Raw genomic sequence first — 14,225 nt, 5'->3', positions numbered from 1 at the left:
TTAAAATATGCCATATAAAAGAATGGCAAATGAATACTTACCCTCTACTCTCATCATAAAGGCTACATGGAGTGACAGACTAAATCCCATGCAAAATCGCACCACCTGCCATTGAGATACTGTGTCTTGACTTAACTGTGGTTATAAAAGGTCTTCACTGTAGCAATTTCTTATTTTGATTCTTTACTACAGATCTCCTTCTAATTTTAACAACCTGCAGGTCAAGGTCAAATAAAGCTCAAATTCATAACCACAAATGCTTACTACCACCAGAATTTAAAACTGGTGTCACGTCTGGCTTATTTTAAAGTTCTAACCTCCAAACAGGGACCTTTTAGCTTCTATTTGTTTTCTATAAACAACGATTCAGGTTTTTGTTCATGAGGGCACATTTGTGTTTCCACAATGGAGCAATTTCACATTTTCACTCAACTGTACAATTTCACAATGTCAGCAAATTAGACCAGAAATGTGGCAGAACTATTGTTAACTTAATATATTTTCAGATCTATTCAGGCCTAACAGATTCTTGAGTAATGTGTTTTAATCTATATTTAGATTTAATATTTTTACTTGTACTCTAGATTGATATAGTTGTGCACTGTTTAATGCTAGAAGGTAACCTCCAGAAGTCTAGAAATGTGGTGCTTTGACCTCAATGATGCAGCTTAACATTAGGATTACAAAAAATGAAGGCATTTTCTCTGCAAAATACATACATGACACTGGCCCAACTCCCACTGAACTATTTCAGCATCAAGTTATATAACCTCATTTATACAGCCAGAAGGTTCAAAGATCCGCCCTGAAGCTTTAGGGTAGATACAAAGGAACTGTTGTATTGCTGTTTTCTGGAGTGAATTTCTTCTCTGGAATTCTGATTTGGCATTGTTTCCTGTAGTGTAATCAGAGAGGCATTAAAATGTCTCAAGAAAACCACCTTGGTTCCTGGAAATGTTTTCTGTAGTGGAAATGTACCTTTTAATGTAGACAGCAACAAGAGGAACAAACAGAATTTCTCAAACAAAGCTAGATTCAAAGTATTTAGCAAATTTTCCACTGCACTGCTTCAAATTCAAGGTTAACATACAGGGGTTGGACAATGAAACTGAAACACCTGGTTTTAGACCACACTAATTTATTAGTATGGTGTAGGGCCTCCTTTTGCGGCCAATACAGCATCAATTTGTCTTGGGAATGACATATACAAGTCCTGCACAGTGGTCAGAGGGATTTTAAGCCATTCTTCTTGCAGGATAGTGGCCAGGTCACTAAAAGATACTGGTGGAGGAAAACGTTTCCTGACTCGCTCCTCCAAAACACCCCAAAGTGGCTCAATAATATTTAGATCTGTTGACTGTGCAGGCCATGGGAGATGTTCAACTTCACTTTCATGTTCATCAAACCAATCTTTCACCAGTCTTGCTGTGTGTATTGGTGCACCGCCTTCAGGATACAATGTTTGAACCATTGAATGCACATAGTCCTCAAGAATGGTTTGGTAGTCCTTGGCAGTGACGCGCCCATTTAGCACAAGTATTGGGCCACCAGAAATACCTCTTGGTAAATGTGGTCATGCGAGTCACCCCAGGATGACAAGTCAGCTTATTGTTGTGCACCCAATCCAGAACTTTATTGACGACAGAGTTGGGTACAAACATCTTGCCCACTGGGCCAGTACCTGGGTCAGGTTCAGATGTCTGTGCCTCTCTGATGTCCTTCTCAATGGCCCAGGTGAGGGCGCCCACAATACAAGAGTCCGGGAGGATGGAGGTTTCAGTCTTGGGTTGGTTAGAATGAGAGAACTGGCGAAAGAGAGCGTCAGGCTTAGTGTTCTTGGAACCGGGTCTGTAGGAGATAGAGAAATGAAAGCGAGCAAAAAACAGAGACCACGGACTTATCTGGGGTTAAGTCTCTTGGCATTTTGAATGTAGGAGAGGTTCTTGTGATCAGTCCAAATGAGAAAAGAGATTTCAGTACCCTCTAACCAATGCCGCCATTCCTCAAGTGCCAACTTTATGGCTAAAAGTTCACGGTTGCCCACATCATAATTTTGCTCTGCTGGAGACAAGCGATGAGAAAAATAGGCACATGGATGTATTTTATTGTCCACAGGGGACCGTTGAGATAAAATGGCCCCTACTCCAATGTCGGAAGCATCAACCTCTACGATAAATTGTTTAGACGGATCAAGATGGGTCAATATGGGCGCCAAAGAAAATAAAGTCTTTAATTCACCAAATGCCCTTTCCGCCTCAGGGATCCAATGGAATGTTCTCAGAGAGGAGGTGAGTTGAGTGAGGGGTGCAGTGACCTGACTGTAGTTCCTTATAAACCTCCTGTAGAAATTTGCAAATCCCAAGAACCTTTGAAGTTGCCTGCGATCAGTTGGAGTAGGCCACTCTGCCACCATCATCCGGGATTCTGTATTTGCCTGCTTCAAAAATGAAACCCAAAAAAGACACGGAGGTGACGCTGAACTCACATTTTTCGGCTTTAACAAAGAGTTGATTTTCGTAAAGTCTTTGGAGAACTCTTCTGACGTGTTGATGATGTTGTTCTATGTCCTGGGAAAAAATCTAAATGTCATCCAGATAAACGAAAACAAAGAGGTTGAGGAAATTGTGAAGAACATCATTAATGAGAGCCTGAAAAACAGGGGGTGCATTAGTTAAACCAAAAGGCATGACTAGATACTCAAAATGTCCTGGGGGGGTTTTGAAAGCTGTTTTCCACTCATCGCCCTCACGGATACAGACCAAATGGTATGCGTTGCGCAGGTCGAGCTTAGTGAAGATCTTGGCAGAATGTAGTTGTTCATGTACTGAGTCAATAAGTGGTAGTGGGTATTTATTTTTAATAGTAATTTGATTCAACCCTCTATAATCAATGCGAGGTCTTAATGTGCCGTCCTTCTTACCCACGAAGAAAAATCCAGCGCCAACAGGGGAGGTGGACAGACGAATGATCCCAGATGCCAAAGAATCCTCAATGTATTCTTTCATGGCCTCTTTCTCGGGTCCGGAGAGATTATAGAGTCTGCTGGATGGTAGGGGAGCGCCTGGGAGGAGATCAATGGAACAGTCATAGGGGTGATGCGGAGGTACAGAAAGAGCCCCTTGTTTACTAAACACAGGTGCGAAATTATGGTATTCAGGTGGAACTTTGGATAAATCAACAGGCTCAGGAGGTTTGAGTTGTTTAGTAGAGTGAGAGATGGCAGTTCTTAAACAATTCTGGAGACAGAACTTACTCCATCTCTCTACTCTGCCCTCCACCCAATTAATAGTGGGATTATGTTTCTGCAACCAAGGATACCCCAAAACTAATTGTGGAGAGATGGAAGGGATAATAAAGAACTCACCCTTTTCATGATGATTACCAGAGGTAATGATGTGAAGCTGAGCAACTTTAAATCTCACTTGAGACATGGTCTGACCAGTGATGCCAGCGACAGAGATGGAGTGGTTGAGAGGCTGAGAGGGTATTAGAAGTTTATTAACCACATCCGAGGAAATAAGGTTTTGTTCAGCACCAGAATCAATAAAGGTGTCAACAGGAAACTTCTCTTGACCGACAATAATAGTGGCCGGAAAACACAGACGGGAGAGAGGGGAAGAATGGGATATGCTCATCAACGTCCCCTGTTTTATTGAAGAGCTCTCTCTTTTCCCTTTTTAGGGCATCTTGCGATGTAATGTCCTCTTTGTCCACAATATAAACAAAGACCAGCTTCAATGCGTCATTGTCGTTCCTCTGGGGAGAGTCGAGTGTGGCCAATCTGCATCGGCTCCGGTTCCGTAGATCCCTTTGTAGCTTGAACGGAAGTGGGTGCATTGAGGAAAGTGGTTCGAGGAGCCAGAGAGTGATGACACTGGGAATTGTAGTCTCTTTCTGTTCGTCTCTCTCTTAGACAGTTGTCAATGCGGATCGATAGGTTGATTAATTCATCCAGTCTTTCGGGTTCATCTCTCAAAACCAACTCGTCCTTTATTTGATCTGCAAGGAAATTAACAAAAATACCCTTGAGTGCTGCTTCATCCCAACCCACCTCCTGCGCTGCCACCCGGAAGTCGATGGCGAACTCCGCTAACGTTCTCCTTCCCTGTTTGAGGGTGAGTATTGTCTTAGCCGCTGCCTCCTGCTGTAGTGGTTGGTCGAAGACCCTCTTAAAGTGACTGAAAAAAGTAGCATAACTAACAGACTCAACAGGGTTAGATGCTAAATAGGCGTGCGTCCAGCGCAGAGCAGGTCCCCTTAGCGAGGTTACAATATAGGTAATCTTGGAGGCAGCGGTAGGAAAAAGAGAGGGGGAACGACTGAATGCTAACTTACACTGGAGAGAAAAGCCACCAAAGTTATTAGGATTACCATCAAAATGTTCAGATGGATGGAAGTCAGGCTCACGGATCCCAGAAGAGAAGGTTGAGGACGTTGGAGGATTCTCTATCTGAACTGGAGGAGTTGGAGAAGCAGGTGAGAGTTTGGTTAGCATTTCACTTAGAGCATGAACCATACCACCAAGTTCTGTGAGATGGGAGTATGTAGTCTTTTGTTGTTGCAGTAGCTGTTGGAGCATGGTTTCATTAGAGTGTAAACGATCTTTAATGGAAATCTGTTCATCATCTGAATTGTTCTTCGACATGTTAGATGGCTGGAACATAATATCATGAATCACTAAGGTAGTCGAAGTAGAACAAACCAGAGGATGAGAACAGACTCAAAACACAGGATGTAGACGGTAAGTGATGTTTATTCCTAGTGTAGGCTTGCCTAGAATAATAAGGTGGTGTTGTCCAGGAACCAGGGGAGGAGGACGGAATCCAGGAATCTAAGGTGAGAGTGCTGATCGTGAGTATATTTACAGTGCAGTCCTTAGGTGAGTATTTACAAGGTGCAGGCAAGCAGGCAGGCAGGTAGACAGGTAGCCGGGCAGGTAGGCAGACAGGCAGTCCACATAACGAAAGTTACGTATGTAACTACGGTTCTATGAATCCCGGATGACCGCCAGAGGCGGTGCTTCAAGCACTGAATGATCATTCTTGCACATGCGCAGGTCGAGAAATTTATAACAACATGGTCACCTGTGACCTACCGGTGGCTCACGTGAGTCTATATAGTCACATGACACCGGGAGCCCAGTCCCGACAATCTTCTCGCGAGCACATGGAGACCGAGGGACCGAGTGCTCTGGCGGTCATCCGGGATTCATAGAACCGTAGTTACATACGTAACTTTCGTTCTATTTCATCCCTACTGACCGCCAGAGGCGGTGCTTCAAGCACTGGATGACGCATACCAACAGGGTCCCGAGGGATCCTATGGAGGCCCCAAGGAACAAAGCAACACCACTAACCTCAGCGGGACGCAGAAGGCGGTTGCTCCAGTATTCCATGCAGGGGATGCGGTGTGGCGACGTTCACCCTGTAAAACCTGGCAAAGGTGCTTGGCGCCGTCCAGGAAGCAGCTTCACAAATGGCCTCCAGAGGCACCCCGGTCATGGCAGCCCACGAGGTGGAGAGGCTCCTAGTGGAGTGACATCGCACGCCACCTGTGGGGGCTGATCCTGCAAGGAGTAAGCCACAGAGATCATCTCCACAATCCAACGTGCCAACCGCTGTCTAGAAAGTGCCTGGCCCTTCCGAGAGCCAGCATAACAAACGAAGAGTCAGTCAGTCCGACTAATGGGTGCCATGGAGTGGACATACGCCTCAAGCGCTCGGACAGGGCAAAGAGGCTCGGAGGGGGCACCAGGATTAAATCGAGAAAGCCGGAGCGGCAGCACACTGCCAGCCACTGCAGGCACCTTTGGAACAAAGGAAGCATTAGTCCACAGTGTAACACCAGAGCCATCCGGGTTCCACCAGCAACATGGTTCAGACACAGACAGAGCATGCAATTCCCCCACCCGTTTGGCAGAAACAATGGCCAACAGGAAGGCGGTTTTCAGGGAGAGCCACTTGAGATCCGCCCTTGTAACGGGCTCAAAAGGGGGGGACTGAAGAGCCGTAAGCACTAGCGACAAATCCCACGTAGGGGCCACAGGGCGCCTGGGCGGACACAAGCGCCTGACACCCTTCAGGAACAGCGCGACATCCCCATGCTGGCCAACAGAGCAACCACCAAACCCAACATGCCAATGGGAAATGGCTGCTACATACACCTTCAAGGTGGAAGGGGATCGCCCTAGATCCAGCAACTCCTGAAGGAAGGACAGCAAATGGGAAACAGGACAGCGAACAGGGTCCAGTCCCTTACCATGGCACCAGCCGGCAAAGACCGCCCATTTAGCACCATAGGCGGCCCGCGTGGACGGTGCCCATGCACCAGTCATGGTCTGTCCAACCCTGCCTCCATAATGGGAGAAGGCAGAACCTGCACCTGTAGAGGCCAAAGCCAGAGTTTCAGGCGGTCCGGATCGGGATGGAGAATCCGGCCTCCCATCTGGGAGAGGAGGTCTCTCGTGGAGGGGAGGCGCATCGGCAAGCTGGAGCAGAGCCTGCGCAGCAGAGAAAACCAGGTCCTCCCTGGCCAAAAGGGGGCTACCAGCAGAGGCTTGTGCCTGTCCTGAAGAACCCTCAGAAGCGTCTGGAGGATCAGGGGAAACGGGGGAAAGGCGTAGAGAAGGGTCCGGGGCCACTTGTGCGCCAGTGCGTCGTAGCCCAGAGGACTGGTGTTGTCCATCAGGGAAAACCAGAGGGGACAGTGAACTGCATCTCTGGAGGCAAACAGGTCCACCTCTGCCCTGCCGAAGGTGGCGCAAATGCGATCTGCGATCTGCCGAGACAGAAAGTCAGCGGAGACATTCTGTGGACCCGGAATATAGGCTGCCCTGAGGCTGGCAAGGCGTGGCGCCGCCCAAACCAGGAGTCGCCGGGCCAGGAACAGTAGTCTCAGAGACCTGGACCCCCCTTGGTGATTTATATGGAAGACAATTGGTGGTGTTGTCCGACCGGACCAACACATGTCGTCCTAGCAGCCCTGGAAGGAAAGCACGGAGCGCCAGGAACACAGCCATCAGTTCCAGAACATTGATATGGACCCCACACTGCCGCGGGGACCACACCCCCTGAGCCAGGTCGCTCCCCAACCCTTGGAGGAAGCATCCGTATGGACGACTTCCCTCCGACACGGAAGGGGGCCAAGCGGGACACCCGCCATGATGTAGGACCCGTTCTGTCACTGGGACAGAGACTGTAGGCACCGAGGCACAACCCGAAGCCGTCGGAGCCGGTGAGTACGCTGGGAGGGGTCCAGGCCGACCTCGTTCAGCCACATCTGCAGGGTCCGCAACGGAAGAAGCCCCAGAGGCACCACGCTGGATGCAGCAGTGAGCATGCCCAGAAGACGCAGCCACTCCACAAACCGTGGAGCCCTGCCAAGACTGAAGCGCGGGAGCATGGCCAGGATATTGCCGACGCGGTCATGGAACCAGAATCTAGAACCATGCCTAAGAAAATAGTCACCTGGGATTGGATCAGGCTGCTCTTCTCGAAGTTCACCCTCAAACCCAGCTGACGTATGTGGGCAAGCACCGTCCGGGTGTCTCGGATCGCCTGATCGCAGGTTGCAGCACAAATGAGCCAGTCGTCCAAATAGGGCAGGATCCGCAGTCCCTGTGCCTGCAGGGGGGAAAGGGCCGCTGCCACACACCGAGTGAACTCCCGAGGAGAAAGGGAAAGACCAAAGGGAAGAACCCGGAACTGGAAGTGCCTCCCGTGAAAGGCAAAGCGGAGAAAACGCCAATGGTCCGGAGCAATGGGGACATGAAAATAGGCATCCTTCAGGTCGATAGCTGTGAACCAGTCTCCCGGGGAGATCGCCTGCAGAACCTCCCGGGCGGTCAACATATGGAAAGGCAGAACCTAGAGAAAAGTGTTCAGACCCGAAGGTCCAGAATTGGACGAAGACTGCTAGTCTTCTTGGGAACCAGAAAATAAACTGAATAAAAACCCCCGAGATCCTGCAAGGGGTCCACCGGAACAATCGCACCCTTGGCCAGCAAGGTGCAGATCTTCCGGTCCAGGGCCCGAGCCTTCATCGGGTCGCAAATGACCGTCATCTTGGCCTGGCTGGGGGTAGGAGGCCAGCGGCGGAACTGAAGACGGTATCCCCGGGACAGAGTGGACAACACCCACGGGTCCGGGGCGTGAACAGCCCAATAACTGAGCTGGCCCGGGGAGAAAAACCCCATCGCCGGCTCCAGAACATCACCAGCAGGCCCCCTGGCCCCAGGAGGGCCTGGGGAAACGCCGACCGGGATGAACAGACCAAACTGGGCGCAAACCCTGGGCCCCACCATGGTCCCCTTGGGCCCTAGTCGGCCTCGGTCTAGGAGCCGTGCTTGTGGACCCCAAGAAAGGGACAGGAGGGGGGAGGGAACCCCGGAACGAGTCCCTAGCTGCCCCAGCAGTAACTGGCCGGCGGGGAGGTCTATGGAGACCCGCCAGCTGCTGCCGTGTTCTTGAGGCCTGGGCTGTACGCTCCACGGCCCCCAGCGCGGCAGAACCGAAAAGTTCCCCCGGAACCACAGGAAGAGCCCTCAGCGTTCTCCTGCAAGGCTCAGTCAGGGGCGATTGCGCCAGCCACACCTGGCGCCGAGCATGGACCAATGTAGAGAGCGTGCGTCCAAGCTCACACGTCATCAGGGCAAAGGCCTGCAGAGAGGCGTCCAACAAGCCCCGAGTTGACTGGTCCAAGGGAACCAACTCCAACGAAGAGGAGAGGCCCAACATCAGATGGGAGAGTGAGTTCCCTATGCGGCCCATCCGGGCACCTGAGTTGTTTGCCCTACACAGCAAATCGTCCATGACACGGCATTGCGGTCGTGGACAACGGGCATTAGTCCTCAATGCCTCATCGGGAGGAACGATGAGGGAGGCAATGGCAGACTCGACAGGGGGCATGCAGCCCAACCCGAACTTGGGTGCCTCGTGCATGGCAGCCAGGGCCCTGCCATCCGCTGCTGGGCAGGAAAAGGCCCTTGTGTCCGTCCAGCAAGCATGCAGCTTCTGGACGTATTCCGCTGACGGAGGAACAACAAAGGCAGCCTCGGCATCACGGTGCCTAAAGAAGGCGCTAGATGGAGCAGGCTGGGCCAGGGGAACGTCCAGCTGCAAACGGCCCAGAGCTGTTTTAATAGCTGCGGACACTGGTTCCCCCGTACCTCCCACGGAGGCACCGGAGCCCGAACCTGAGGTCCGGGAGCCCAATTCTGGAAAGGCCTCTCGAAAGAGGGTGCCCGAAGCCGCAACTGAAATAACATCATCCTCGCAATGCGAGGACCCGGCCTGATCAGAAGGGGAAGACGCACTGCGGTCACCATCCCCCCGGAGAGACTGAAGGAGGGCCTTCATCTGGGCCAGCTCCGTAGAAAGTTGGTCCACTCTAGAGGACAGTCCTGGGGGGCCTCGCCGCTTGGCTCTCCTCCCAGACGCCAAGGGCACATCCTCAGCAGACCGTTTCGTGGAGGCTGCACCCTTTCCAAGCGGCAACGGATCCTGCTGGACAGAGACCGTCCAGTCAACAGGCTGCTCCACCGAGGACAGCCGGGCCAAACGCACCGCTCGGGGCAGAACGTTGCAATTAGAGCAGGCATGATCTCAAAGCGCCTCCCTGAGATGGTCAACACCAAGGCAGGGAGGGCACATGTCATGACCGTCCTCCGGCTGTAGGGGAGCCGAACAGGACACACAACAAAGATTGTCCATGACCCAGTGGACAGATGGGGTCGAACGGGCAGAAAAATCGCTGTCAAGACCCTGTTACAGCAACAAGCCGTAGGACTCAGCAAGAGCAGAAACGCCACCAGCTGGTCGGAAAAAAAGGAATAAACAAAAGCGAGCAGTAAACTACTGCCGAAACTAAACGGACTCAGCACGAGCAGAAAACGCCACTGGCGAGCCAAATCAAAGCGAGCAGCAAATCACTGCCGAAGAAAGTAAATAGACTCAGCACGAGCAGAAAACGCTACCTGCGAGTCAGACAATCAGAAATAGTAACGTATAAATGAATGAACGGACTCAGCACGAGCAGAAAACGCTACCGGCGAGTCAGACAATCAGAAATAGTAACGTATAAATGAATGAACGGACTCGGCACGAGCAGAAAACGCCACTGGCGAGCCAAATCAAAGCGAGCAGTAAATCACTGCCGAAGAAAGTAATTAGACTCAACACAAGCAGAAAACGCTACCTGCAAGTCAGACAATCAGAAATAGCAACGTATAAATGAATGAACGGACTCAGCATGAGCAGAAAATGCTACCAGCTGGTCAGACAAACAGGAATAAACAAAAGCGAGCAGCAAACTACTGCCAAAACTAAACGGACTCAGCACGAACAGGCAATCCACATAACTGAGGTTACGTTCCAGCGAAGACCTGTTCCAGCTGCTGCCTTAAGAAGCCCAGTGAGCTCATCAGGAGATGAGCTGCAGCTGCTGATAACGAGCTGCCAGAACCAACCAGGAGGAGAGGAGCTGAGATCCTACACTTAGAAATCTAAACTGTTCATTTGTATATATATTTTTTTACAGTTTTATTCTATTTGGTATTTTATGATTGTTGGTGTAATTGTGAAGCACTTTTGTTAACTGTTGTTTTTAAATGTGATATATATATAAATTTGACATTGACATTTATAATTACCACTGTGTATTTATTCCCTTTTAAACTGAAGCCACACAACTCTAATAACACCTTAGGACATTAACTTACCTGCAAAAACAAATGGTCATGTCATAGTGTCACAAACTAAATCTTTTGCCTCTTCTGGTAAAAACGATGAGGATTATTGGGGGCCCTGGGGGTCCATTTTAACAGCAACACTGTAGATGAATTCCTTGAGCGCACTCAAATACACACACACACACACACACACACACACACACACACACACACACACACACACGCACATACGCACACACATAATGGAATAGAAATAAGTTTGGGTTGGGATCCTCTTGGGGTCAATATGACGCTGGCTGCAAAGTAAAATTATTCCAGATCCCCTCTAAGCTTCTGCTGAGGAAAAAAGCTGAATTTAGAATGAGATTCCATTCACTGCTTTGCTGGGTCATGTTGCTGGCCACACACACACACACACACACACACACACACACTCTTGTTTTGCTATATGTAGTGAGGACCATGTGTTGACTCCCATTGATATCCATTGATTTTCAGTCATTTTCAACCCTTTCTATGCCCTAACCCTGACAATAACCCTAAACCTAACCATTACCAGTGCATGCCTAACCATAACCTTAACCTAAAGTTAATTCACACCTTAGTCCTAAACCTAACCGTTAGCAAAATAGGTCGTGAGGACCAGCAAAATGTCCTCACTTTGGTACAATTTGATGGTGAAATCGGGAAAATGGTTCTCACTGTGATGCCAAGACAGGAACACACACACACACACACACACACTGAGCAGCATGGATTTCTCTCTCTGGGGCCTGAGGGCCGATATTAGCCTCTTAATGATGATAGAGGCAGAGAGATACAGGGGTTGGACAATGAAACTGAAACATCTGTCATTTTAGTGTGGGAGGTTTCATGGCTAAATTGGACCCGCCTGGTAGCCAGTCTTCATTGATTGCACATTGCACCAGTAAGAGCAGAGTGTGAAGGTTCAATTAGCTGGGTAAGAGCACAGTTTTGCTCAAAATATTGAAATGCACACAACATTATGGGTGACATATCAGAGTTCAAAAGAGGACAAATTGTTAGTGCATGTCTTGCTGGCGCATCTCTGACCAAGACAGCAAGTCTTAGTGATGTATCAAGAGCCACGGTATCCAGGGTAATGTCAGCATACCACCAAGAAGGACGAACCACATCCAACAGGATTAACTGTGGACGCAAGAGGAAGCTGTCTGAAAGGGATGTTCGGGTGCTAACCCGGATTGTATCCAAAAAACATAAAACCACGGCTGCCCAAATCACGGCAGAATTAAATGTGCACCTCAACTCTCTTGTTTCCACCAGAACTGTCCGTCGGGAGCTCCACAGGGTCAATATACACGGCCGGGCTGCTATAGCCAAACCTTTGGTCACTCATGCCAATGCCAAACGTCGGTTTCAATGGTGCAAGGAATGCAAATCTTGGGATGTGGACAATGTGAAACATGTATTGTTCTCTAATGAATCCACCTTTACTGTTTTCCCCACATCCAGGAGAGTTACAGTGTGGAGAAGCCCCAAAGAAGCATACCACCCAGACTGTTGCATGCCCAGAGTGAAGCATGGGGGTGGATCAGTGATGGTTTGGGCTGCCATATCATGGCATTCCCTTGGCCCAATACTTGTGCTAGATGGGCGCGACACTGCCAAGGACTACAAAACCATTCTTGAGGACCATGTGCATCCAATGGTTCAAACATTGTATCCTGAAGGCGATGCCGTGTATCAGGATGACAATGTACCAATACTCACAGCAAGACTGGTGAAAGATTGGTTTGATGAACATGAAAGTGAAGTTGAACATCTCCCATGGCCTGCACAGTCACCAGATCTAAATATTATTGAGCCACTTTGGGGTGTTTTGGAGGAGCGAGTCAGGAAACGTCTTCCTCCACCAGTATCACGTAATGACCTGGCCACTATCCTGCAAGAAGAATGGCTTAAAATCCCTCTGACCACTGTGCAGGACTTGTATATGTCATTCCCAAGACGAATTGACGCTGTATTGGCCGCAAAAGGAGGCCCTACACCATACTAATAAATTATTGTGGTCTAAAACCAGGTGTTTCAGTTTCATTGTCCAACCCCTGTACATTCATTGTGATGAGCCGGCCTTGATAGATATGCTCACTGTCTGCAAACACACTCAGCAGAAAATGTCTGTTAAAATCAATATGTGTCTATCTGATGCACGCAACTCTCAGCCTCCTTACTAGTCTTCAAATTTCTGCTTTTCAATACTTTTGTGACACTTGAAAATAGAAGAAATTAGGTCATCTGTACTGCAACAATGGATATAACTCCTTCAGCAGACTGCTTCATATCGTATAAAGGTGATGCAGAGTTCTAGGTGCAGAACATGGCTGTGAAAATCAAACATGACAAATTCAGATCATGCACTTGTGTTGTGTGTGTGTGTGTGAGGGGCGGGTGGGGGGTGCAGAACATTGAAACGAAAGGATGTTATTAGTCTGTGATTACTCCAAGTGTAACTTTCTTTTCTTCACCTTCCTGCTGCATCTATACTTTAACAGTGTTTAGAACCCTTGAACGTTTTCACCTTTTGTCACATTACAACCACAAACTTCAATTTATTTTATTGCGATTTGTCATATGTGAGCGATCAAAACAAAGTAGTGCATAATTGTAAACTTGAAGGAGAATTGAGACATGGTTTTCAAGCTTATTTACAAGTAAAAATCTGAAAATGTGGCTATTTGTATTTAGCCCCCTTCAATTCTGATACCCCTCAAATAAATCTAGTGCAATTGTGGCAAATTGCAAAAGATGTGGTGTTCTAAACAATGACTTTTTTCTTGTCACTTTTCTAAACAGCTAGGTTTGTGGAATATCTTGTTAATAGATTTTCCCACCTGAGCCGTGAATTGCTGCAGCTCCCCTAAAGTTACTCGGCTGCATCTCTACTTAAAGGCTTTGACATACGTCTCAATGTAGAAGTGGTTTTTGTTAAGGACATATGAAATTTTGTCCAGCCAACAGGTATGCCAGGGCCCAGGAGATGTTGAACGTGGGAGCACGGCGACGACATAGTTAGCAATGCCGTTAAATTTTGTTTTGAGCTTCATTGTGTCTCTCCCCTTCAGGCTGGACAGCCACTTCCCCATTGCTTTCATCTGCTCCACTCTGGCTTTCTCCCTGCAGACTGGACCATCAGCCCTGATCCTGGGATAACAGACCAGCTTGTCCACCCCTGTCAGCGTTAGAAATGGGGGCGCGTGAGCATCCACATAATAAAATATAACTTATCTATCAGTTCTGCCATGAATAATTTTTTCTGTTGCTTTAAAACATGCCCGGTCAGTGGGGAGTTGGTGCCATGGTGTGTTGAGTATCCCCTGAATGCTGCTTGAGAAATACAGTTTTTACTACAGTCTCCTAGGGGGCATTAATGCACTTTTTTAAACACTGTCTCCAAAGAAAAGAAGACGTGCTAAAACAGAAGAAAAAATAAGAACAATATCAATACAGTTTTTGTATCCTTGTGTATTTGGCACCAGTTGCTCAATATGGAATCTTA

This window comes from Girardinichthys multiradiatus, chromosome 24 (genome assembly GCF_021462225.1).
Source record: "Girardinichthys multiradiatus isolate DD_20200921_A chromosome 24, DD_fGirMul_XY1, whole genome shotgun sequence".
NCBI classification, from domain to species: Eukaryota; Metazoa; Chordata; class Actinopteri; order Cyprinodontiformes; family Goodeidae; genus Girardinichthys; species Girardinichthys multiradiatus.
The sequence above is the reverse complement of the archived record's forward strand: the minus strand, read 5'-3'. Positions refer to the sequence as shown.